This window comes from Hyaena hyaena, unplaced genomic scaffold, assembly GCF_003009895.1.
Source record: "Hyaena hyaena isolate Hyena2069 unplaced genomic scaffold, ASM300989v1 scaffold_172, whole genome shotgun sequence".
NCBI lineage: Eukaryota > Metazoa > Chordata > Mammalia > Carnivora > Hyaenidae > Hyaena > Hyaena hyaena.
The window spans coordinates 792,768-817,009 of record NW_024080804.1 but is presented as its reverse complement, the minus strand read 5'-3'; the positions used below and the strand labels follow the sequence as shown (position 1 = coordinate 817,009).

At 41.1% G+C, this 24,242-nt stretch overlaps 1 protein-coding gene across 4 annotated transcripts in view; it reads left to right on the top strand.

Annotated features, from left to right (window-relative positions):
* Positions 1-18,206: 18,206 nt before the first annotated feature.
* The window catches only part of ITPR1 (inositol 1,4,5-trisphosphate receptor type 1), a 330,213-nt gene continuing 324,177 nt past the window's right edge, over positions 18,207-24,242 (top strand). For all 4 annotated transcript variants that reach the window (XM_039240300.1, XM_039240303.1, XM_039240301.1 and 1 more), the window contains exons 1-2: positions 18,207-18,348; positions 19,140-19,210. The gene's annotated coding sequence lies outside the window, so the exon portion shown is untranslated. The remainder of the gene's footprint in view (positions 18,349-19,139; positions 19,211-24,242) is intronic.

Genomic DNA, 24,242 nt, shown 5'->3' with positions numbered 1-24,242 from the left:
GTGCTGATGTAGAAGCTGCAGCAAGTTATCCAAAAGATCTAGTTAATTAATGACTGATATTAATGAAGCTAGCTTCTCTAAACAACATATTTTCAATGCAGACAAAATAGCCTTTTATTGGAAGAAGAATGCCATCTAGGACTTTCATAGCTGGAGAGAAGTCCATGCCTGTCTTCAAAGCTTCGAAGGACAGACTGACTATCTTGTTAAGGGCTAATGCCGGTGACTTAAAGTTGAAGCCAATGCTCATTTACCATTCCAAATATCCTAAGGCCCTTAAGAATTATGCTAAATCTTCTCTGCCTGTGCTCTGTATGTGGAACAACAAAGCCTGGATGACAGTACATCTATTTACAACATGGTTTATTAAATATTTTAAACCCACTGTTGAGACCTACTGCTCAGGAAAAAAAAATGCTCTCAAAATTTTACCATCCGTTGCAATGCACCTTGTCAACCAAGAAGTCTGGTGGAGATAGACAATGGGATTAAAGCTGCTTTCATGTCTGCTAACACAACATCCATTATGCAGCCCAAGGATCAAGGGGTCTTTTTGACTTTCAAGTCTTACTGTTTAAAAAATACATTTCAAAAGGCTGGAGCTAGCATAGATGATGATTCCCCTGGGAGATCTGGGTAACATCAGTTGGAAACCTTCTGGAAAGGAGTCACCATTCTAGATGCCATTAAGAACATTCATGATTCATGGGAAGAGATCTAATTATTAACATGAATAAGAGTTTGGAAGAAGTTGATTCCAGCCCTCCTGGAAGACTTTGAAGGGGTTCAAGACTTCAGTGCAGGAAGTGACTGCAGATGTGGTAGAAATAGCAAGAGAGACAAAATCAGTAGAGCCTGACAATGGGACCGAATTGCTGGAATCTCATAACCTGAACCGATGAGGAACTGCTTCTTACACATGAGGAAAGAAAATGGTTTCTTGAGATGGAATCTTCTGATGAAGAGTGTTGGAATAAAAAAAAAAAAGGATTTAGAGTGTCACATAAACTTGTTAATAAAGCAGTGGCAGGGTTTGAGAGGATTGACTCTAATTTTGAAAGAAGGTCTGTTGTGAAAATGCTATCAAACACTATTGTAAGCTACTGAAAGGAAGAGTCAAACTTCACTGTTGTCTTATTTTAAGAAATTGCTGCAGCCACCCCAACCTCTCTTGACCACTACCCCAATCAATCAGTGCCATCAACACTAGGCAAGACCATCCACCAGCAAAAAGATTATAACTCACTGAAAGCTCACATAAGGGTTAGCATTTTTTGCTAATAAAGTATTTTTAAATTAAGGTATATATATTTTATTTATTTTAAAAGTTTTATTAAATGTTTATTTTTTTAATATTTTATTTATTTTTGAGAGAGAGAGATAGAGACAGCATGAGCAGGGGAGGGTCAGTGAGAGAGGGAGACACAGAATCTGAAGCAGGCTCCAGGCTCTGAGCTAGTTGTCACCACAGAGCCCGATGCGGGGCTCAAAACCATGAACTGTGAGATCATGACCTGTGCTGAAGTCAGACACTTAACCTACTGAGACACCCAGGTGCCCCTAAATGTTTATTTTTGAGAGAGACAGTATAAGTGGGGGAGAGACAGAAAGAGAGGGAGACAGAGAATTCGAAGCAGGTTCCAGGCTCCAAGCTGTCAGCACAAAGCCCGATGTGGGGCTCAAACCCATGAACCATGAGATCATGGCCCAAGGTGAAGTTGGACACTTAACCAACTGAGCCACTCATGTGCCTCTTAAGGTCTGTGTTTTTAGAGACAAAATGCTATTGTATAACTAAATATACACATTACATTTATATGCACTGGAAAACCAAAAAAATCGTTTGACTTGCTTTATTGTGATGTTTGAATTATCAGGGTGTTCTGGACCCAAACCTGCATGGTTTGCCTGTAAACCAATAGTGCTACCCCTTTAATACCTCTGCCAGGTGGGGGGGTACATTTTTCTCTTAGTGACGCTGGGGCCACAACAAGCACTGTCACTGACAGCTCCTATAAACAACCTATAATTTTCCTTTTCCAAACTTACCACCCATTTAATCTTCTTGATGTTCCTGAACAGTGGTGATTGAAGAGAAAGATGGGAAACTAGAACGACACCAAAACAAGTTTAAAGCATAAAAGATATTTTTGTGCCTTTGGAAGGAAAAAGGAAGGAATAAGATGACAAACCACAGTCATGGCTCTCTTGTAGATCCTATCTTTCTCCATGTTTGAAATCAAATAAAATGAAGAAGAATGATCCCTACCTTTTTCAAGAATGAGAGCTCATTTGTAAAAAGGAAATATATAAATACATATATAATAAATATAGACATATTTATTTCAGAAGCTCATCCAATAGCAGTTTCACTTTTCGTATCCATTTATTTAGAAAATTAAATGCCAAGATGCCACGGTGAAGGCACGAACATTAGCAAAGGAAACTGCATATTAATCACACCAGCATCTGTATATATTTGTGGGCTTTTTTCTTTTTTTGGCTGCGTGTGTATGTGTGTGTGTGTGTGTGTGTGTGTGTGTGTGTGTGTGTGGTTGTCTGTGTTAGCACCTTTGTATATTAGCAAGGTACAAATGTACAAATATACATTACTCTTTCAGGCTTCAGCCAATGCTTAGCATATGAATGAACTTCCAATCTTTGTAATTACTGTTTCCCCAGGGTCCCCAGTAAAGCTTGGCTATCACTAAGAAGTAACTTCTTTCTGGAAAATTTGCCTAACATAATAGAAGTTATGGATATGAGCTATGGACACCTATAATGGGGTTATGCTTCCTTTCACCTCAAAAAATGTTTTAGAAGCAAGAGTATATATCCAGTAAATGATCTTGGAATCAAGGAAACATGATTTTACATGTTCCTCTAATTGACAAATAATTTTTCCTTGGCCACAAGCTAAGGAATGTGGGTGGCTTCTGGAAGATAAAAGAGGCAAGGACATGCATTCTCCCTCTTGATCCCTCTCCGCCCCCTCCCCCCAACAAAGGGCTTGATAGTACCTTGATTTAGTGCAAGGAGACCCATGTTGGACTTCTGACCCACAGAACTATAAGATAATAAATTTTCTTTGTTTAAGCCATTAAGTTTCTGATTATTTGCTATGGCAGCAATAGGAAACTAACACAAGTTTATATTTGGTTTGAATGTTCTCATGAGGTGCAGGCCGCAACTCACAGGCAGGTCAGCAGATCCACAGGGCATACTTTGGAGAGTCAGACAATGTGCTGTGGCTGGAACACAGCTGGACCAGGGTGTGTATGTGTTTTAGAAGGTAAGCTACCCTTCACCTTCTCCCTCCCATTTCTCTCCCTCGTCACTAGGAAACGGAATGATTTTGCATGGGGTATAGGCATGAAGGTGACAGATAACTGACACTATTCAGGGCTTAGGTACAGACCATGTGAACTTAGATGTCAGCTGTTTGGGGGATTCAGAGAAATGCCAACTGCAGCTCCTGGCGATCTTGGGGTCCTCTAGAACCCTGGGAAGTCTCAGCCTTAACCTCTGAAAGCCAGGAAGTCACATCAGTTCTTGGCCAGGCAGCCCAAAGTTCCTGGAGTCATTTCACAAACAGACCTCCCAACTCCCTAATTACAGGTATGATGACTTGATGCCTAGAAAATATCACAAGATGCTGCTCATTCAGAATGCCTCAGAATCACCCAGAGGGCTTGTACAAAGATTGATGACCCTCCTTCATTGAACTTCTGATTCAGTAGATCTGGGATGCAGCTCGAGAATTCACATTTCTAACAGTATCTCAGGGAATGCTGGTTTTGCTGGACTGAGGACCACGGTATTAGAACAATGGACACAGCAAATAAGAACTTAGGACTCAGGCAGTGCTTGTTGCTTAAAGTTGAATGATCTCAGGCAACTTAAACTTTAGAATTCTTAACTTTCTTCCATCTATCAAATAGGGCTAAACTAAAACCCATAGAATGATCTATGTAAAGCACTTAGCACATAGCAAGTCCACTATAAATGGTTTCTATTCTAATGTGTTTACCGTTGGTATTAAAATTAATGCCAAGTTAATAAGTGTACCATGTAAGCCACCACAGACAAGCTAATGGCAGACAATGATGGCGCCTCAGGAACCACTAGGACTTTCTCAAAGCCTCCCACTCACATTGTTTAACTTTGTAAGTCAAGAGAACTCTGGAGGAAAGAGTCTAAAAATGCTTTACCCACAAAACAGAATGAACAAGAAGCAGAAAGTTTTGAAACAATTTGAGAAAATCTGTCTAACAATAGAAAAAGGAAACTCCTTTGGGTGTGATGCAATGGCTATAGAAATGAATAAAAGTAAACTGGGCCAGGAGCAAATTAATTTGATAATAATTGCAGAAAAGAAAAAGGAACTGTGTCATGTTCTTGCCTCTGGGAAATCTGACCAAAAAAAGTAAGGGTGTTATTTTTTTCTCCCCTTCCCAGTTCTAGGATAACTGGTATTACCATCATGAAAAAAAAAAAAAGTCACCTTGGAATGACTTCATTGTCCTTCTACTATGAGAAATTCTTTCTCCAGGATGCAGCAACAGAATAACGGTCAGGTCACTGGGAACCCATGACATTCTTGTGATTTCCTCATGAAAAATGTTTCTTTCCTGGTGGAACTTGGCTATATAGATGGATAAGCCAATAGCTCAATGGAATAAAATCCAACTATGATAAATAGTGGATTGAGTTTATCATAATTTATATAATAAAAAATTGATATGGGGCGCCTGGATGGCTCATTTCTTCAAGCATCCAACTCTTGATTTCGGCTCAGGTCATGATCCCAGGGAGGTAGGATTGAGCACTGCATTGGGCTCTGTGCAGAGCGTGGAGCCTGAATAAGATTCTCTCTCCCTTGGATTGCTGGGTGCCTTAGTTAAGCATCTGACTCTAGATCTTGACTCAGGTCAAGATCTCACAGTTTGTGAGGCTGAGCCCTGCATTGGGTTCTGGGCTTACAGTTTGGAGCCTGCTTGGGATTCTAACTTTCTTTCTCTCTCTCCTCCTCCCTTGCTCTCATCTTTTCTCTCTTACAAATAGAAAAAAAAGATTCTCTCTCTCTCTCTCTTTCCCTTTGCGCTTCTGCCCCACCAAGCTCTCTCTAAAATAAAAAGAATTTTTTAGGAAAAAAGTTGATATAATAAAAAAGCAAGTAGCATTAAGATTTTAATTGTACATTCTGTTTAACAAACTAATAATAAAGAGCTGGTTAAGAGACTAATAGGAAAGTTTTACCAAGTTAATAGTTTTAATCTCAATGATCTGAAGATCAGTGACCGAGCTCCACACTGCGGTCAGGGAGCAAGGATTCTCATCCCTATATAACTTCTGTGTGGCTATGTGAGCTGGATGGACTATGGAATGTTTTCAAAAGTGTTTATTTATTTATTTTGAGAGAGAGAGAGAACATGAGAGAGAGAGAGAGAACATGAGAGAGAGAGAGAGAACATGAGAGAGAGAGAACATGAGAGAGAGAGAGAGAGAGAGAGAACATGAGAGAGAGAGAACATGAGAGAGAGAGAGAGAGAGAGAGAGAAAGCATGTGCATGAGCAGGAGAGGGGCAGAGAGAGAGGGAGAGAGAGAATTCCAAGCAGTCAGGACCTGAGCTGTAATCAAGAGTTGGTCACTCAACCAACTGAGCCACCCAGGCACCCCAGGACTACTGAATCTTTGGATGTCCCTTCCTTCATCAGCCAAAGAAGAGATTGAATAGGTCACTCTTCCTAAAACTCACTATCAAGCTGTCTTTTTTAAAAAATGTTTATTTATTTTTGAGAGGGAGAGACAGAGACAGAGACAGAACACAAGTGGGGAGGGGCAGAGAGAGAGAGAGGGAGACACAGTATCTGAAGCAGGCTCCAGGTTCCGAGCTTTTAGTACAGAGCCCAATATGGGGCTCAATCTCATAAACTGTGAGATCATGACCTGAATTGAAGTTGGACACTTAACCAACTGAGCCACCCAGGCGCCCCTCAAGTTGTCTTTTATACAATTTACATTTCAACTAAAGGCTTCACGTTGTAAGTGACTGTATAACCAGCTATTTAATTAAATGCCTTTGCTTGTAAGGAGTAAAGTTACATTAATTAAAAAAAGACTGTATGCTAACCCTAACCCTAATCTCTCATTTACTGAGTATTTACTATGTGCTGAGCATCGAGGTACATTATCTCATTTTGTTCCTTCAACAATGCAATGAGGGAAGTTCTATCCTGATACCAAGTGGACAGATAAGGCAACTGAGCCTCAGAAAGCTTAGGTAAATGTTTTATCTGAAAAGGAGCCAATACAGGGTCTTGCCCAAAGTCACAGAGCTAGTAAGTGTAAAGCCAGGGTTTGAAAGAGGGTCTTGGATCTCTGCAACGTGATTGCAGCATCCCTGCTATTTAGCCCTTGGTGACGCTGACTCAGCAGTAGGGCCAGCATATGGTGTGGTCACAAATGGTTTGCGATAAGACAAGGAAATGATCAGGAATTCAGGCAGTTCTAGATATTGGCCACCCTCAGCCCCACTTGTGGCGTCTTGCCTTCTCCTTAACATGTCTTCTGTGCTCCCCTCTGCCCCTGCGTCATTATTTTGGTTCCCTCATCACTTTGATTTGCACAGGGCTCACCCAACCCCTGTGACCTTGCAAACTGAAACAGTCATTTATCCTAAACTCTTTGTTTCTCCATTTATTTAAAAAAAGTGTAAATGTTTATTTATTTTTGAGAGAGAGAGAAAGAGAGAGCGAGCATGAGCGGGGAAGAGGCAGAGAGAGAGGGAGACACAGAACCTGAAGCAGGCTCCAGGCTCTGAGCTGTCAGCACAGAGCCCAATGTGGAGCTTGAACTCACAAACCATGAGATCATGACCTGAGCCAAAGTCGGATGCTTAACCAACTGAGCCACCCAGATACTCTTCTCTGTTTCTCCATTTAAATTTAATAATTTGCATAATTTGCAGCATAATTTGACTGGCCTTGCTCACATTTCATATGAAGCTATGGGGCCTGGGATGTACCCTAAGTGGTTTGAAATACAGAAGAAGGAGCTGTAGGTGGACCAATGCCCTTTAATAATTGATAATAACTATCACTTGTTATAGTTGAGGCTTTCACCAGGATTATCTTACTTAACCATTATAGCAACAACCCTGTGAGGAAAATACTATACTGGCCCATTTTGAGATAAGTAATTTACCTAAGTTAGTGAGTGACCAGTCCTATGATCCAAACCCAGTTTTGAATTTTCTCTTATCACAGCTTTATTGAGAAACAGTTCATATAACATACAATTTATCTATTTAAAGTGTACAATTCCTTGTTTTGTTTTTGCATAACCACAGAGATGTACAATCATCATCACACTTGATTTTGGAACATTTTACCACCTTAACAAGAAATCGCACACCTCTTAGTAGTCAGCCCCATTTGCTGCCAGCCCTCGACAAACGCTGATTTACTTTCTGTCTCTGAGCTTTGTCTATTCTGGACATTTCACATGCAGGGAATTATATAATATATGTAGCCTTTTGTGACTTAGCATGATGTTTTCAAGGGTCATCCATGTTATAGCATGTGTCAGTGGTTCATTCATTTTTCTGGCTGAATAATATTCCACTGTGTATATATTCTATATTAGATATAGATATATCCACATTAGATATTAGTTATTGACATAGATATTTAGTGTATTGATATATCTACATACAGAGATTCTACGGCTGATGAACATTTGGGTTGTTTCCCTCTTTTGTCTATTATGATTAATGTTGCTGTGAAATTGTGCAGGACGTTTTGTGTGAATCTATGTTTTCATTTCTGTTGGGTAGGCAGATATCCAGAAAGGGGAAAGTCCAGGTATTTTCACTCCATTCTACTTGCAGTCGTGGTCAGCTTTTGAAGCCTGGCCTGCCTAGGATACAGACCACCTACCAGTTAGTACTGGCTATATCTCAATTTAACAAAAAATTTTATATGAACATACTTTTCTTAGAATACTTAGATGAATATTAAATAACCAGGGCCCTCTAGTTTGTTTATAATACTCTAGGGATCTCCAGTATCACTTTAAGTGACTCTTGGAGACCAATATCTTATTCATATCTTGGATCCATATCTAAGGAATATATTGACTACACATGTTATATAATAAATACCTATTAAGTATCCACCATGTGCCAGGCACTGTGGGAGGAACTGGGGAACCCATAAAATCAAAGAACATAGCTTTGGAAAGTTATTCTGAAAGCTGGACATGCATTCTAAATTCTACCCAAATCTGCCAACTCTCTCTGCTATCATGTGCTTTACAGTTGCCAAAATTTGCCAAATACATGTCTCTAGCAGGGTGTCCCATACTAGGAGCGAAAACTTTCCTATACTTTCTGAATAGGTTTCTTCTCTATGGGGCAATGATATATCCATTATTTCTTTTCCCCTAAAGTAGAGTTTCAAGGCAAACTACTGTTGCCTCATTTCCTCAAGATTTCTCACTTCTACTATATGTCAAATGAGGAGGTGACACAAAATTGGATTCATAATTTAATGGCTGCAATTAATCAAAATTTAATTACTTGCTGATTAAAAATTATGCCACGAAATGCATGAAAGTGTTTTGCTTCTTCCTTTGCTTTGCATATGGATTGGCATATCAAGTGTCACTCTATTGTTTCAAAACATTGTTCCAAAATAGATTAGCATTGTAAGAACTGTTTTTTTCCCTTTTCTTTTTTATACTGATGTCTCTTCCCTTGTGATAATGTTTTGAAAGTAAGTTAAATGTAAGAGAAATAAAGGCTAATTTAATCTCAGAACCTAATTTCTAATACTGATTTAGGGTCAGAAGGTACATTCTTTTTTTTTTTTTTAAAGCAAGGGCAACAGACAATGCAAAGACTTCTAATAGCAACTTTTGAACTTTTCTAAAATCAGACAAACTTCAACAGTTTGCTTTTTCTGAAGGTCAAGTGATCCTTCAATAAATCACAAGTTGAAAATGAGTACGTTCTTACCTGAATGATTTTTTGAAAATTGGATGTATTCACTTGTTATTGTGTGTAAAGATTTTCACTGAGCTTTTTACAATTTTTTTTTATTCAGGTTCAAAACCGTACATTCAGAAACTTAGAAATAAAGGCTTTATTTTTCTTATGAGTGAGATTCTTTTGGAAATAATAATCTTTCTCTTTTAAAAATTTTTTAATGTTTATTTATTTTAGAGAGAGAGAGAGAGAAAAGTATAAATGGGGGAGGGGCAGAGAGAGGGAAACACAGAGAGGGAAACAAAGCAAGCTCCAGGCTCTGAGCTGTCAGCACAGAGCCTGACAAGGGGCTGGGACTCACGAAACATGAGATCATGACCTAAGCCAAAGCTGGATGCTTAACCGACTAAGCTACCCAGGCGCCCCTCTTTCTCTTTTAAATATCCTTCCTTATTTCTTTATTTACTTGTTTGTTTGCTAATTTATTTATTTATTTATGAGAGAGGGAGAGAGTGTATGAGCAGGGGAGGGGCAGAGAGAAGGAGAGAGATAGAGAGAGAGAGAGAGAGAGAGCATCCCACACAGGCTCCACACTGTCAGAGAAGAACCTGATACAGGGCTTGAACTCACGAATGTGAGATCATGACCTGAGCCAAAATCAAGAGTCAGACACTTAACTGAGTGAGCCACCCAGGTGCCCCTAAATATCCATACTTATTTCTGATGATAAGAATGCTATATGTTTAATTTTCTTCCTGGTGAATACTAATCTTTACAGAATGGCTCATTTGCTTCAAGGCTTACTGATTTCATCTGTTTCTCAAGGTATTTGAGGTGCTGAGTGATGCACTTTCTGCTTCCTCCTCCTTTTCTGTTTAAGAGGTAGCAGAGTTACCAATGCAAATAAAAGGACTTGTTTGAGGGACAGGTGACTAGAAGAACTACTCAGGAGACATTATTTCCCTCCTTCACCTGCTATACTATGTTCATCATAAGTGTTTCAGTGACAGAGGATCATCTTGATAACGTGTACTTCTAATGGAGAAATATTCCAGTGTGAACAGACAGGTCCCTGGCTGGTGGTGAAGTAATTAAGGAAGGCCAGAAACTCTGGACAACATCTAGGTGATTTCCTAGTCACAGCTGCTAGGTCTGCAAAATATTATTGGAAAGAAGAAACATTTCAGGAAATAGAATTAATGACCAGCTGAGGACAAAAACCTATTAAAAAGCAGACAATTTTCCTCTTTGTGACCCTCTGAACACCACACTTGAAATTCTTTTGGAAGGAAGGTCATGATTAAGGAAAATGCAGACAGCAAAAGCACAATGTATTCTACTCTGTCTTTTCCATCCTCCCCATACCCAGCACAGCAACTAGTAGACCCCAGAAGTACCCATTAAATACCAGCTTAATACTGACAGCCAGGCACTCAAGCAACAAATAAAATGTCCCTGTATGAATCCCTCCACTCAACTCCTGACCCATCCAGTCCCACTTCCCTGGGATTATCCTGCCTTATCTATTTCATGAAGGATGAACCTCAAACACACCATCTGGGTTGAACTCATGAGACAGATTATCCATATCCTGAAACTACAATTAAAGGCAAATATGACTTCAAATCTGGGAACAAAATTAAGTGGGGGGAAAAAAGGAAACCGTTAACTTGGCTTGAGTCTGGATACACTGATATAGCACAGGAAGTGAAAAGGCTGTGAGATCTGATTAGTAACTGAATACAGTGTGCATGCTTTAATGACTAGGTCTATTGATCATCAAATATATCTCCCAGGAGAAGGCAAAATTGAAGCCTGTAAGTTTTCCACTTCCCCTTTCTCATACTTAATTCCCTTTGCTTTTCTGATTGACTTAGACCCTAAGAAGGATATGTTGCAACAAGTAGAATTACTCATAACAGAGACAGTTGACAGAAAACTTGCCTAGCTATAACTACTAGCTTGTTTTGTAACTTATCTAAAAAATTAAATGTAGATCTTAAAATAATTTATTGCTGTTTACTATCATCTTTAAAGATACAAAAGAACTTTCCAGCATAGCTGTGAAATGATTACAAAAATGGTTATAGAAATATCTAAAAATATGGCAAGACTTTAGTTTTTCAAATAATGTAGACAAGTCTAAATACATAAACATATGATTATTTTCAGATTCACTATATATATATATACATTTTTTTTTTTTGAGAGTAGGCTTTAGACACCATGAGATCTCATTTCTAGATACTTTAGGACACAGGGTGCCTGGGTGGCTAAGTCTGTTGAGCGCCTGACCCTTGATCTCGGCTCAGGTCATGATATCATGGTTTGTGAGATTCAGTCCTGCATCACACTCTGCACTGACAGCACAGAGCCTGCTTGGGATTCTCTCTCTCTCTCTCTCTCTCTGTCTCAAAATAAATAAATAAACTTTAAATAAATAAATAAATAAATAAATAAATAAATACTGTAGGTTACGTCTCCTAAGGACAAGGACATTCTCTTGTATAACCACAGTATCATTATTACATGCCCCCATAATTAATGATTCCATAATTTCACTTAATGTCATCTAGATTAGATTTTTTTAGTTGCTGAGAAATGTCTTCAATAGATTTATTTTTTTCTTTCTTTCAATCCAGTAACCAATCATGGGTCACATGTTTCATTTAGCTGTAATGTTATGTGTTTGTCTTTTTTTTTTTTTAATGTTTTAATTTACTTCTGAGAGAGAGAGACAGCGTGAACAGGGGAGGGTCAGAGAGAGGGGGAGACACAGAATCCAAAACAGGCTCTAGGCTCTGAGCTAGCTGTCAGCACAGAGCCCGATGTGGGGCTCGAACCCACGAACTGTGAGATCATGACCTTAGCCAAAGTTGGACACTTAACTGACTGAGCCACCCAGGTGCCTCTATGTATTTGTCTTTTAACACTAGATAGCCTCCTGCCATTTTTTGTTTTTATGACATTGGTTTATTTGAAGAGTTCAGGACAATGGTCTTCTGGAATGCTCCATATTTTGTGTCTGATTGTATCCTCAGACATCTTTGGCAAAAACATTTCTGTGTGGTGTTGTATATTTGTTATTGAGTCATACCAGGAGGCAAATAGTGTCTGGTTGTCCCAGTATTGTTGATGATAAATTTGATCTCTTGGGTTTGGTGGTTGCCACATTTCTTCCTTATAAGGTTCCATTTTCCACCTCATAATCAGTGAGTAGTACATGGGGGTGATTTTTTAGGGCCATATGAATATCTTTTTCCCCATTACCTTTTAATCAGGAGGTTTCGTATCTAATTATGTCTAAGTAAATTATTACACTGGAAGTTGCAAAATGGTGATTTTCTAATTTTATATTTTTCTTCTACATGTGTTAGCTGAATACACCTGTAGAGAAGAGCTTTTTGTTTTTTGTTTGATAAACAGATTTCCTTTAGTTCAAACACTAGGATAAGAATTCCCCAAATTTCATCAAGTCCCCAGATCTAGTTTGGCTACTAGAGCAATTTAGGATGACAGCCTTGCAGATAGGAAGCAGGAGATGGGGGAAAATGGTCTGAGTTGATAATAAACTCCTGGTTCTGCATGCGTCACAAGAAGATAATGTAGTAGACAGTAATAGTCCTCTTTATTTGCTTACATGATGGGAGACAATGTTGGCAGCAATTATCAGAGACGGTATAGCTGTCAATTCCATGTGTGATAAGTGGTAGGAACTTCTCAACTTTTGCATTCTTCTGTAACCATTACGCTGCCTTCCAGATCTTAAATTATTGACAATTTGCCAATGCTTCCTCCATGTGCAAGTTTACTGACTAGCAGTCTCTTCTAAACTCTAGACAGGATAAGAAATACAGGACCTCTCCCGTTCATGCCTTCCTTTAGCCTCACAGGATGCCCAAAACCTGGGCTTGGGAAAAACATCTCATTTTCCTAGCTCCATGCCGAATTGGTTTCTCTTCTGCTAATGTCCAAACACCAGATGCACTTTTCTTTCTTTTTTAGGAAAAAATGTTTAATGTTTATTTATTTTGAGAAAGGGGGGTAGGTGCAGAGAGAGGGGGACAGAGGATCCGACGCAGGTTCTGCACTGACAGCAGACAGCCCAGTGTGGGGCTTCAACTCACAAAATGTGAGATCATGACCAGAGCCAAAGTCAGATGTTAAATTGACTGAGCCACCCAGGCACCCCCTACACTTTTGTATCTCATTTAGGACTGCTATGTGTCTGCAGGTGATTTCTTCTGGCTACTCTTATGGTTCCAAAAATGAATTGAGCCAGTAAATGCTGTGCACATGTTTTGTCTACAGAGCTGAGCTAGATGCTGCAAAGGGTACACAAATACAGGATTTGATCTCTATCTTCAAAAAGTTTATCTCTATCTTCAAAAAGACTGTATCATACAAAGATGGAGCTGAAAGATAGTCTAGTCACCAGGGGTATCTATGAATGAGTTTGGGGTGGGGGGTTGGTACAAGAAATTCTAAAAACTGGTGCTAAAATTGTGAGAATCTGTGTCATGCTGGGACAAATGTCCATGAGTTTAATAAGATTTTCAAAGAACCATCCCTTCACCACAAAAGTTAACAATGACCGAGATAGACTAGTTGGAGGAATGACTAGTAGCTTTTTCTCTTCACTGATAGTTCTCGTGTTTGCACATGTATGTAATGTATCAGTGCCAAAAAACAGATTGAATTCTCTGACTTCAGGATCATTCTGTCTTGTCATTTAGTGATTTGGAGAAGAGATTAATTAAAGTACTCCAGGCTTATTGGGGCACTTATGGGCAATTAAAATCCTTGGCATGGGAGAAAAGCTGGACTAGCACTGCCCCCAATAATCTAGTTTGGTGTGGAGTGATATGTGTTGTGACATATCAGCATTTCCTCCAAGCTTGTTGATAATGTCCTCTCACTTTGGTATGGCTTGGGTGAGCTTACAAAGCCTCTTCCTGTCTAGTGACACGTTTGATCTACTGACGTTGGCGGGGCAAAGACTACCGGCTTCACTCTACCAAAAAACAGATTCTCTGCAAGGTTAGGTGACTGGCCAGTTACATGGATATTAAGGGTGCAGCTGAATGTCAAACCCACTTTTTCTGATCCTTGCTTTCTCCAGTGTACTTTACTGTGTTATCAGGCTGGCATTTGAAGGTGGGCTTCTAGGAAGAGTCATTCAGTTGCGGATTTTAGCTGTACACTGCTGATGAAAACTTGTTTCTATTTGCAGGCTTTCCGGGGTAGGCTGATGTGCTAGTTTTGGACATTCTTCAGGCTTCTGCTCAGTCTGTGATACTATCCTGACTCTGCAAAGCTCCTACTTCCCTGTATGAGCACTTCAAAGGCAAAGTCATAAATGGCAACTTCAGGGCTGGTCATCTTTTTTTTTTTTTTTGGTTTTACATACATGGGTGCCTATTTTTTTTAAAAAATAGCTTATTGTCAACTTGGTTTCCGTATAACACCCAGTGCTCATCCCCACAAGTGCCCTCCTCCATATGGGCTGGTCATCTTGAACTGGATCTTTAGAAGTTGATTCTTGGTTTTCTGAACCAGCACTGTTCAGAAATGTGGCTTATAGTATATAAGCCACATATGAAAATTTTAATATCATAGTAGCACATGAAAAAAGTAAAAAGGAGGCAGAATTAGATTTAATTACCTATTTTATTTAACTCAATCCAACAAAAATGTTAACATTTTGGTATGTGATCAATATAAAAACTATTGTGATATTTTGATTTTTTTCAAAGTCTTTGAAATTTGACCTGTATTTTATATCTACTTTATATCTCTGTTAGAACTAGCCATATCTTAAGTGTCTAAATGGCTACTGCCTACTGTATTTGGAAGCACAGTTCTGGAAAATTCTTCCAGGAAAAAAAGTACTGTTAAGACAAAGAAGTCTTCTTCCTTCTATTCATAATTGAGAATGAATCAAGCAGTTGCCCTTTTATTATGATGTATTTCATCATCAATCATACAGCATTGTAGAGAACCTATTAGCATCATAGCAATTTAGCAAAACTACTTTCTAGTGACCTACTAGCTTTCAGAACCTGATGACAGTTGCAAACTTTTGAATAGGACCATACATACAGAAAGGTGGAAGAAACAGTATATGGTATGAGTGGGTTGCATGCTTTGTGTGCTCAAAAAATATGTTCATCTATTCTACCATATGCCTGACATACATTCTATTACAATCCTTTTGCTTACAAACTTATTTTTTTTTGTACGTATCCACTAAAATGTGCAGAGAACTCAGGCCTGCTGGGTAGGAGAGAAAGGAATACAAGCTTGAATAAAATATGATCCCTGTCTTCAATGAAATTTGGGGTCTAGGAGGGAAGACTAGATAAAGCAGTTAAGGGTCCAGTGTCCATGTATGGTGAACATGAAAATTACTGAACTTCAGCTCTCAAGCAAGACCAAATTTTCTTTAGAAAACCCACATTAAAATTCCACTGTTTCTGGAGTCAGTGGAGTGTCAGACTCTTGGTTTTAACTCTGGTCATGATCTCCTTGTTTCATGAGTTCAAGCCCTGCGTTGGGCTCTGAGCTGGCAGTGTGAAGCCTGCTTGGGATTCTCTCTCTCCCTCTCTCTTTTAAAAAACAGATTCCATTGTTTCTGAGTTAGAAGCACGTGTAATAATTACCCTTTAGCATTTACCAGTTTTAATAGTAATGACTGATTTGTTGAATTTGTTTGAAAAAGTAGAGCCAAAAAACCGTTTCGAAACAGAACAAATTGTTTTCATGGGAGAAAAGAAGAAAGGGGACAGACGGAAAAGGTGTGGACCTTTTGGTTGTGACAAGATGCGGGTGTTTTTTGATGATGGGGAGTGCTAGCCTGAGGCATTAAACATGAGGCTCTAGTGCCCAGTAACAAGGAGCTTCTGCTGAAAGAGAGGAGAGGAAAGAATGATATAATGAACACAAACTTTGTCTACTCAGAGCATTGCCCATTCCTGGGCTCGTATTAAATGCTTATATGAGCAGATAAATTCAATGCCTATATTTTCATTGGGGAGGCTGTGTGGAAAATAGTACTTAATGTCCAGGATTCTGGAGTCAGACAGCCCATTACCTGTGTGATTTGGAGGACCTTAAATTCTCTGTGTCTCAGGGGGCACCTGGGTGACTCAGTTGGTTAAGTGTCTGACTTCGGCTCAGGTCATGATCTAATGGTCATGAGTTTGAGCCCCACAATGGGCTCTGTGCTAACAGATCAGAGCCTGGAGCCTGCTTTGGATTCTGTGTCTCCCTCTCTCTCTGCCCCTCCCTGATTTGTGCTCCGTGTGTGTGTGTGTGTGTGTGTGTGTGTGTCTCAAAAATAAAACATTAAAAAAATAAAAAAATGTTCTGTGCCTCAGTTTGCTCATAAATAAAAAAAATTGTTAATAGGAGTTGATGAGAAAATGCACACAAAGAGCTTAGAATAATGTCTGGCACATGCCATGAATCCAATAAATGTCAGTAATTATTATTAGTTTTGTCATTATTTTATCAATAATAATCATTAGCTCTGGTGCTCCCCTAATTTGTTCCTGAAGTTTCACAAGACCGTTAACTTTGTCAAGCAATCCTGATTTTAAGTCGGCAAATTCTAATAACTTTCTCCAAGATGGCAAAACTGGGGCAAAGAGATGTACATGACTTGCCCAAAGGCTCAGAGGCTGCTCCTAAAATGGGGAAGGAGGCCATTTAAGGCAGTGGTGATGGATTTCCCCAAAGACAAGAACTTAGTACACTTATAGGCTGGAATTGGAATCCAGGCTGCACTACTTAATATACGGTGTCATCTTGGGAAATTACCTGATTTCTGTGAGCCCTTAGGCCTGTATCTATCAAAAAGAGATAATAAATATGCCCATGGTTGTTAAAACTCAACAGTATGATGCATGAAAAGTGCATGTGGTCTGGGCTCAGTAAAATCAGTCTCCCAAACTATTATTATTACTATCGTTGTTATAGCCACCATGTGGTACGGCAGGCAGTGCCTGTCTGGGATGCTGTGATGTGTTTCGCCTTACCACTATGCCCCAGCGCCTGGCACCCAGTGGACACTCAGGGAACGTTTGTGTATGCATGCCTATTATCTGAGGAAGGGAGAGCAGCCTCTTTGCCTAGACCATGCCCTCCTTGCAAAAGCCAAACACCACGCAGCCCAAGAGCCCAGGCACTTTTTAGCAGGGGGCAGCAGCCCATCACGTCCCAGACGCCTTGGTCGGGGGCTGGTGGAGGGCGCCCCGCGCAACATCGCGTCAGCGGCTCTCTCTGAAGCCCTAATTTTTCTGGCTCGCGGTTTATTTACTTAAGCATTTACAGCTCCGGGGAGCAGAGGGGCTGCTTGAAGCAAGGGTCAGGACCTAGGTCGCGGTTTGTATTTCTTTTCTGCCTCCCAATCTCTGCGCTGGCGAGTCACAACACGACTCCTTTATTTGCGCACCGGAGGGGCTAGCGTCTCTTTACCTCCTGCGGGGTGAGGAAGAACACACGCGGCTCGGGGTCTCTCGGGCCACTTGCCTGTGTCCCCTCCTGCGTAGATCATCGCTCCCAGAGTTAGTTTTCTATGCAAACCCGCGCAGGATGGAGCCGATTAAATAAAGACAACCTCGCGCCTTTAATCCTCGACCGCAAACACTGGCGTTTTTGTGCCCTGGATTTCTGAAATTCTTGGCTCTGGGACTCAAGGCGCGAGGTTGGGGGAGGGTGGGTAACAGCTTGTAAAAACTTCCCAAAGCAGAAACCCGAGCTCCTCCCCCACCCCCCTCACCCAGAGATACCTGGATTCAAGGGAAAGGGGGCAGCAGGAGGAGGAGCGTCCTCAAGGGTTGGGGGCGCCCCCCAGGGGTGGCTTTGGGTCTCGGGCTCCGAGCCTTGCCAGCTCTCGGGTAAAAGGATTCGAAGCCCGGACGCCCCGCAGGACGCCCCTCCCAGTCCCCGCGCGCTTCTATTTAGAGCCCAGCCCGGAGCCCAAGGGATTCTGGGACTCGTAGTCCTTGCCCGCAGCCCCAGGCGCCGCGACGACCTCGGACTCGGACTACATTGCCCAGGGAGCTTCCCGGCCTATATAAGCTGCCAGGAGCCGCTTCGATGTGCAGTAACCATGTGGATGTGCTGCTGAAGCGTTTCCTCAAGCTCGCTGGGGTGGGAGGAGAGGAGGAGGTGGTGGTGGAGGAGGAGGAGGCAGAGGGTGGAGAGAGAAAGCGCACGCCGAGAGGAGGTGTGGGTGTTCCGTTTCCATCCTAACGGAACGAGCTCCCTGTTCGCGGACATGGGATTACCCAGCGGCTGCTAACCCCTCTCCTCGCCCTGCTCCCCCAGCCCGGCGTGGCACCCGGGCACCAAGGTAGCGGCTGGGGCCGGGCAGAGGGCGCGGGGAGTCGGTCCTGCCCTCCACGCAGGGCGCAGAAGTTTTGCCGAGTTCTCGGTGGATTTGCATGCACTTGCATACGTTTGGGGGTTCTTTTATTGAGGGCATTTTTGGGGTGTTCCTTTCAGGCTGAAAAAAATTTCTCTATTCCAGTGACTGGCCTTGAAGGCTACCCATTCTGGACTGGAATGGCATTCCCCCAAGTTGGGAACTGTTGCAGCAGCTGCAGGAAATAGTTTTTTTTTTTGGGGGGGGGGGTGTTGTGGGGGTGTCTTATGTGAGTCCGCTCAAGGAAATAATCTTTTAAAAAATGTACCCCTCTCTCGACCTGTATGGTTGGGAGAAAAAAGCATGTGGGGAGCCTCAGTGGGGAGGGTTTTTAAAAAACGGAAGAAAGCCGGGGAGCGGTGAGGGATGAAATGTGGACGAAGCTCACGCCCAGTGAGGATGCGGGCTACGGATATTTGGCCTAGGCTCCGGGGAACAAGTGGCTTGGGATCTGCCAAACACTTCCCCTAGTCCAGCTCCCCCGGCACGTTCGAAGTTTTCGCGTGTCTAGGCTCGCTTGTCAGTTATATACTGGAAGTAAGTAAGCAGAGTTACGTATAATCTTTGCCCAACTGATCCCTCCAGCCTTCCTGTCTCGTTTGAGGAGGTGGTGGGTCTCTCCAGGAAGGAGGCTAAAGAAGATGGAAGCTTGCAATTGAAAACCTTTCTGTTAGGGGCCGACCTTCGTGATCTTAGACTGTTTCTTTCTTAATCCTTAGGAGCTGACTACAGAGGAGCAGGATTCGCACAGCTGGCGCGTTTTGGCCACGGAGTGCCTGACCTCGGTCAGGTGAGTGTGCAGCCTGGGTGCTGTAGTCAAAAATAAGTTTTTGTTCTAGGTGTATTTTATGTCCTCTCTAAAGAGCCGTGGAGAAAGTAGTAGGAAAAAAAAGGAAACTCCGTGGCTTAGTGTCCAAAATTTGCCACTGGCTTTGGTGACAGCTTTAGAGCATTTAAGATACAGGGGGCAGTTATACCTAGCACTTTTGGCCAAGGCTCAGACTTAAAGCAGTCTGAAGGTTTATGAGAGGAGGGGAAAAGACATTAAATGAAGCAATAAAAGGAATGCCCGTTGGGGGCCTGAGACTTGAACTTGCCTGGCAGCGTGCTGATGGTTTAAATTCTGAAGGAGGCAGTACATTTCATCTGCCAAGATATGTAAGCAAAAATTAACTGCCTCTGTCTTTCAAAAATAGTCACTTTTTTCTTACTGTAACGTGTTTAATCGGAGAAGGTTGGATTGCAAGAAATGAAAGTGGTTGCTGGCAATTTGAAAGAATTAGTACTTTAAAAAGGGAAGTTAGTTCTTGAAGCATGAGAGTAGCATCCAGTCCTTGACTTGAAGCAGCCTACATGTCAAAGAATCTGATGAGTCCCTCTTGTTTAGGTGCTTATTGTGGGATATGAGTTGAGGGTAGCATTCATCTGTAAAGACCAGCAGCTCCATCCCCCAAACGCCACCCATGGTCATACTGCATATTGCTTTTTAAGAAAGGGAGGTTTTAACAGCTGCATGTACATCCCATTGCTGTAGATTTGGCCATCACAAGTTTTTTCTTCCAAAATGGTCAGGAACAGGGTGAACGGGTGGAGGACTGGGTCTCAGCAACTTTTTTAACTTTCTAAATATTTAGCTGTTCCCTGGGCTACAATCTTTGGGTTTTTTAAATTAGAAAATAAAGGCAGACACTTCATTATAGTAGTATAGTGCTTTTTGTTTCCTGTTGATAAGATCCTTAGGAGGGCTGTGGAGTGGGAAACATGGGGATGTGTGGGTTGTATTTCCTTCTTGGAGTTCTTTTGACTTTCATGGCTACCTGGGCACTTAAAAGGCCAAGGAATGGGTTAAGTAAGCGGCCGACAGGGAGAAACTGATTCACAGACTCTTCTCCAACTTGTTGCTAAAAATAATACTGACACATTAAGTATTTGTAAGCCAGATCCAGAGCCATATATCCCAGAAACTCTAAGTCAGGAACAGGTGAAGAAGTGGAGGTGTAGAGAGTGAAAACACATGCCCAGTAGCTAGTACACAGTGGAGGCAAGGTAGAACTCCAGGTTGTGGGACTGTACTGTGTCCCACAGATGCATTTAGTTTTTGGGGAAGAGGTGAGGGAGAAGCTGGGAAAAATCGTAAACTTATTTCTGTTGTTGGAAAAATTTGTGTCCTAGTAGTGATGAATAAATAATACTTAACCTTGATTTAAGAAGGATATGATGTAGCTGTGTAGGGATAAGAGTGTGGCTATTTAAGGAGGTGTTAGATGTTACACTGACTTCATTTTACAAAGCTGGATGCTGAAAGCTGAATGAGGAGAGTAAAAGAAATCAAACCACGAGGAACACTGTTCAGCATTAGGTTTGTCTCGTAACTGAAATCCATCTTGATCATCTACATCAAGGCATCTGAGCAGGTTAAAAGAATCAGAATTTCTCAGTCTGAATAATTCAGTAGTTTAAATTGCAGTGAGTCTGAACTGTGAAGTATCGGTATCTTTTCATATACTCTTCAGTTTGGTTTGTGGCCAGTTGTGCAGAACACTTTCTCATTTCTTTCTTTCTTGTGTGTGTGTGTGTGTGTGTGTGTGTGTGTGTGTTGAAAGTACAGTCTGTTCTTTAAATAATTCAGAACAGAATATACTATCAAGATTTCCATCTAGCAGGCAGGGAAAGTTCTTCATGCTCTAAATGAATTACTCCTGGCATCCACTTTAAGACCCATGAAGTTGTTTGGCGTTGACCATATTATCTATTTAACAAAGTGGTTGCCTTTTGGAGGGAAATGACATCCTTTGTTGAGGAATGAGAGATGGAATGGTTGCTTAGAGGAAAAGAGAGAAATGAACCCAACAAGATAAATCCCTTGCCTTTTTCCTCAAAATATTTTCAAGTGAGGAGGACCAGGGTATTGGAGAGAGAGAGAAAGGCATGAAACCTCTAATCCAGTGGTGTACAAATAGCTGACTTCTAGACAAAAAGTATCACATGGCTTTTTAGTTCATCTATGATGATCTCATGGAAATTCTGATTTCTTTACAAGCAGCTCTTAAAAAACAAACCAAAAATGAAATGACAAACACCAAAAATGAACAGAAAAAAAGTGACCAAAAAAGTAGGCTTAAAGTTAGGTTTCTAGGTTAAGCTGTCCTTGGATATATCTAATTAAGGAGTCCATACAAGGCCATTGTCCCATCTTGTTTACTGTTGATTTGATCTTTTAAACTAAAATACATTGGGTTTGCAGGCTCTTTATTAACTGGAAATGTGTGCAACATTTTGTTTACTTTTGTTATTTTAAGCTTTTGCACTGCTCTCTTAATGAAATCAGTTAAGACTTGAAGTCAGTGACATGAGCAACATAATTTTTATGACTCCTAATTTTCATAGTGTCTGTGGTTCTGAGCTTATCGCTAAAGAGGATGAGCTGAAAACACCACTAAACCCATCACCTGTGGTCCTCTTCCTCTTGTTGAACTATGGCTGGGGTCTTCCCTCAGCTGGACATAGTTTAAGGCATTTGGTTTGATAAATCTCTCTATGAATTTCTAATATCTGCTAACGTTGATATGATCCGGGTGTTTATTCCTACATTCAACAAATTTCTGGAGCACCTGCTATGTGCTGAGATCTGTTCTAGGCGCTGGGGATAAAACGGTGAAAGTCCTGTACCCAGGAGGCTTAGATCGTGGTTAGGAGGAAATAGGTATTATAAATAAGCAAACAGGTAGTAAGTGCTACGGAGAAAAAGAAAGCCAAGTAAAGGGGAACAGAAAATAACAGATGTTGGTGAGAATCTGGAGCAATTGGAACTCTTGTGCACTGTTGGTGGGAATGTAAAATAGTGTAGGCACTGCAGAAGACAGTATGAGGGTTCCTCAAAAAATTAAACAGAATTACCAAATGATCCAGCAATTCCACTCCTGGGTATATAACAAAAAGCATTGAAAGCAGATACTCAACTGATATTTTTAGAATTATTCATAGTAGCCAAAAGGTAAAAACCACCCAATGTCTGCTGATAAATGAATGAATAAACCAAAAGTGGCATATCCATATAACGGAATATTATTCAGCCTTAAAAAGGAATGAAATTGTTCTACAGGATGGGTGAAGGTTGCAAACCTTATGCTGGGTGAAATAAGTCATACATAAAGGTAGAGTGGTGCTTGCCAGGGGCTGGGGGAATTGGGGGGCGGTTTGTTTAATGGGTACAGAGTCTCAGCTGGGAAGATGAAATAAATCTGGATGTAGATGGCAATGGTGGTTGCACAACTGTGTGAATGTACTTAATGCCATTGAATCGTGCGTACACTTAAAAATGAGTAAAATGGTAAATTTTAGGTGGTGTATGTATATTTTACCACGATAAAAAAAAAATGACAATAATAATAAAACACTACAAAGGGGATAAAGGAGTAATTAGGTGGGGATCGGGAATCAGGAAAGGGCTCTTTTTAAAACAATTATTTACTTAAATGTTTATTTTGCAGAGGGAGAGGGAGAAAGAACATGAGTTGAAGGACAGAGGATCTGAAGTGGGCTCCTCACTGACAGAGAGCCTGATGGGGGGCCCCGAACTAATGAACCATGAGATCATGACATGAGCTGAAGTCAGATGCTTAAACAACTGAACCTCCCAGGGGCCCCTATTTTTAATATTTTAATGTTCATTTATTTTGAGAGAGAGAATGAACAAGGGAGGGACACAGAGAGAGAGGGAGAAAGAGAATCCCAAGCAGGCTCTGCACTGACATTCTCTGCGCAGAGCCCACTGTGGAGCTTGAACTCATGAACTGTGAGATCATGACCTGAGCTGAAATCAGAGCTGCCCACTTAACTGACTGAGCCACCCAGACACCCCCAGAAAGGGCTCTTTAATGTGGCACATCTGAGCGGAGATCTGACGGAAGGGAGGTTAGCCAGTAGGTATCTGAGGGGAAAGGAGATTCCAAAGGGCTGGAGCAGAAAGTACAAAGGCCCTTGAGATGGGAGCAGGTGTGACAGGTTGGTTGCAGCTGAGGGAGAGTGCTAGGCCTTCAGATGGGAGAGGGCATCAGGGTCAGATCCTGCCGGACCAGGGTGTTGCAGGTTAGCGCTGGTTTATTTCCCTGAGGATTTCTTAACTTTCTCAGAACTCTGCGTGTGGTTCTCAGCATCCCTGAGCTACATTGTCCTTTCTGAATAAACTGGTGAGGCTAGCAAGATCACATACCAGTTGGAACTTGATTCGGGTTGCGGGTTAAAGCCCAGATGTCTCGCTAACCACATGACTTACTTGGGATTGCAATCCACTGTAGCTGGAAGGGAATCTTCTTGGACAAATAGGTGAACCTACTGTTGCTTTGGATAACAAATTTTAAGAATCTCATGATATTCCTGGTGGTTTTTCTTGTTTCCCCCACCCCCCAGTTTTTTTTTTTTTTTTTTTCAACACAAACATTGTGTATTTTGCTACCACCCCCAGTCTGTCAGTTCTCATTTTAGGGAATTACACAAGGAGCACTCATGTTCTCCTGTCTAGCATCAACCTTGGGGAATATTAAGTTCCACATAAGTAATTCTCTCTGATACATGAAGGGGACCCCTTTGTGTGTACAAATTAATAACATATGTACATGGTGTTACTTATTGCATAAGATACACATATTCAGTTAAAGTAAAACAGGAAATAAAGATAAACAACAGAAGCAAGCCAGGCACCCCTAATCCCACCATTCAAGATTAGGGTTCCAGACCCCCCTTGTATATGTAAAAATTATGTGTATATTTAATGTCATAAAAAAAGACTCATGTATTACCTCACGGTTGGTACTGTTCTTTAA